Source organism: Chiloscyllium plagiosum, chromosome 19, assembly GCF_004010195.1.
Source record: "Chiloscyllium plagiosum isolate BGI_BamShark_2017 chromosome 19, ASM401019v2, whole genome shotgun sequence".
Taxonomy (NCBI): Eukaryota; Metazoa; Chordata; class Chondrichthyes; order Orectolobiformes; family Hemiscylliidae; genus Chiloscyllium; species Chiloscyllium plagiosum.
In genome coordinates, this window is record NC_057728.1 from 64965434 (window position 1) to 64968369 (window position 2936).

Genomic DNA, 2936 nt, shown 5'->3' on the forward strand with positions numbered 1-2936 from the left:
ATTTAAGCGGGCATTGGATAGGCATATGGAGGATAGTGGGCTAGTGTAGGTTAGGTGGGCTTGGATCGGCGCAACATCGAGGGCCGAAGGGCCTGTACTGCGCTGTATTCTTCTATGTTCCAAGTACCTGCATGTTAATACAAAAACCTCTGCTAAATAAATTTCAAAAAATCCACCCCCTCTAAACGCTTTATAATATGATTATCCCAATTTATATTGGATAAGTTAAAAATAATTATCCTATTCACCTCAACGAATTGACGACGTCTGCTCAATTGTTCGTTGTCTGGGAGCCTATATGACATTGTGAACAGCATGAATGCCCTCTTTTTATTCCAAAGCTCTCTCCATAAAGCCTCATCTGACTACTTCCAAGTTAGCATCCTTGCTTGCTACAGTTACTGTCTCTTTATTAGGCCCCTTCAGTAATTCCTCTTTCCTCTACATATATCCTGTCCTGCCTAAAGATCCTTTTCCCCTAGAATATTCAGTTTCCAGTCCTGTCACCCCTCAGCCACATCTTTGATGGCAACAATATGGCAACTCCATGTGTCATTCAATGATCTTAACTCATCTGTCCTACCTCCAACACTAACATTAAAGTCTATTCAACCTCACCTTATTTCCTTGAGTCTCAACATATCTGAACATTCTCCTTTATAGACAATTAATTTTCCAAAACACTAATCAAATGATTGGATTCAGTTGGATGTGAATGGAGAACTGTAGCTTTTTTTTCCAAGAGACTGGGCTGGATATGGGGGGAGTGGGAGAAATCATGCCTTACCTTTTTTATTCAGCTTTGTTTCCAGCAGTTAATTGCTGCAAGAACCTAAACCACCAAATGTCTGCAGAGGAGAAAGTGATAGCTGGAGAAAATATAAACCCCAAAGCTGCCAAACACACTAAGATAAACTAAGTCAGAAGACATGATGTTAGTATGTTTTGGACACAAAAACTGCCACACCTCATGCATATTTAAACTGAAAAAAGAAATGAAGACATGGACTGCATAAACAATAAAACTAAACATGAGAAAGAAACACAGGGAAATGGAGAAAAAAAAAGATTGCAAGTCAAAAAGAAAGCGAGGTAATCAGGACAATTGTACACATTTTTAAATCTGCATAATGCCACAAAATGCAATGGCCAAGCTTTGCAATGTATTAAAGAAATATCTCTGGACTAAAAGTACTCATTTCTTGTTAATTCAGTTTTATTTATCCGAACTGGAAAAAAGGCTTAGATATATCAAATATAAAAATTCTGTTCATGATTAACCTTATTTAGAATTTCTTATAGTAAGATTAGTTAGTGAGTTTTGAGAAGATTTGTAGCTCAGGTTGAGGTGCTGGATGTAGGCTTGCTCGCTGAGTTAGAAGGTTCGTTTTCACATGTTTCATCACCATAATACCATAACATCTTCAGTGAGCCTCCAGATGAAGCACTGGTGGCATGGCCCACTTTCTATTTATGTGCTGAGGTTTTCTTGGGTTGGTGATGTCATTTCACGTGGTGAATTCATTTCCTGTGGTGATGTCACTTCCAGTTATTTTTCTCAGGGGGTGGTAAATGGGATCCAAGTCAATGTGTTTGTTAATAGAGTTCTGGTTGGAATGCCATGCTTCTGGGAATTCTATGCGTGTCTCTGTTTGGTAAATTCTAGGATGGATGTGTTGTCCCAGCTGAATTGGTGTCCTTCCTCATCTGTATGTAAGGATACTTGTGAGAGTGGTGAGTTGATGTTCATGTATCTTGGTGGCTAGTTTGCTGCCTGTTTGTCCAATGTAGTGTTTATTACAGTTCTTGCATGGTATTTTGTAAATAACATTGGTTTTACTTGTTGCCTGTATACGGTCTTTCAAGTTCATCAGCTGCCGTTTTAGTGTGTTGGCGGGTTTGTGGGCAACCATGATGCCAAGAGGTCTGAGTAGTCTGGCAGTCATTTCCGAGATATCTTTGATGTAGGGGAGAGTGGCTAGGGTTTCTTGACGTGTTTTGTCAGCATGGTTGGGTCTGTTGCTAAAAAAGGAGAAAGTAAGGTCTGCAAGTGCTGGAGATCAGAGCTGAAAATGTGTTGCTGGAAAAGCGCAGCAGGTCAGGCAGCATCCAGGGAACAGGAGAATCGACGTTTCGGGCATAAGCCCTTCCTGAAGAAGGGCTTATGCCCGAAACGTCGATTCTCCTGTTCCCTGGATGCTGCCTGACCTGCTGCGCTTTTCTAGCAACACATTTTCAGCTCTGTTGCTAAAAAATCCACTGTGTTCATTGGGTACCCATTATTTTTGAATACACTGTATAGGTGATTTTTTTCTCTGCTCTGCATAGTTCCTCTGTCCTGCAGTGTGTGGTGGCTCATTGAAATAATGTTCTAATGGTAGCCCACAAACCCACCAACACTAATGAACTTGAAAGACCCTATACAGACAACAAGCAAAACTAATGTCATTTACAAAATACCTTGTAAGAACTGTAACACTACATTGGACAAACTGGCAGAAAACTAGCCACCAGGATATATAAACATCAACTAGCCACAAAAAGACATGACCCACTATCATTAGTATCCATACATACAGATGAGGAAGGACATCACTTCGACTGGGACAACACATCCATCCTAGGACAAGCCAAACAAAGACATGCACGAGAATTCCTAAAAGCATGGCATTCCATCCAGAACTCTATTAACAAACACATTAACTTGGATCCCATTTATCACCCCTGAGAAAAATAACAGGAAATGACATCACCAACCCAAAAAAACCTCACAAACAAAGACATGCACGAGAATTCCTAAAAGCATGGCATTCCAACCAGAACTCTTAACAAACACATTAACTTGGATCCCATTTATCACCCCTGAGAAAAATAACAGGAAATGACATCACCAACCCAAAAAAACCTCAACACAAACAGAAAATAGGCCATGCCAC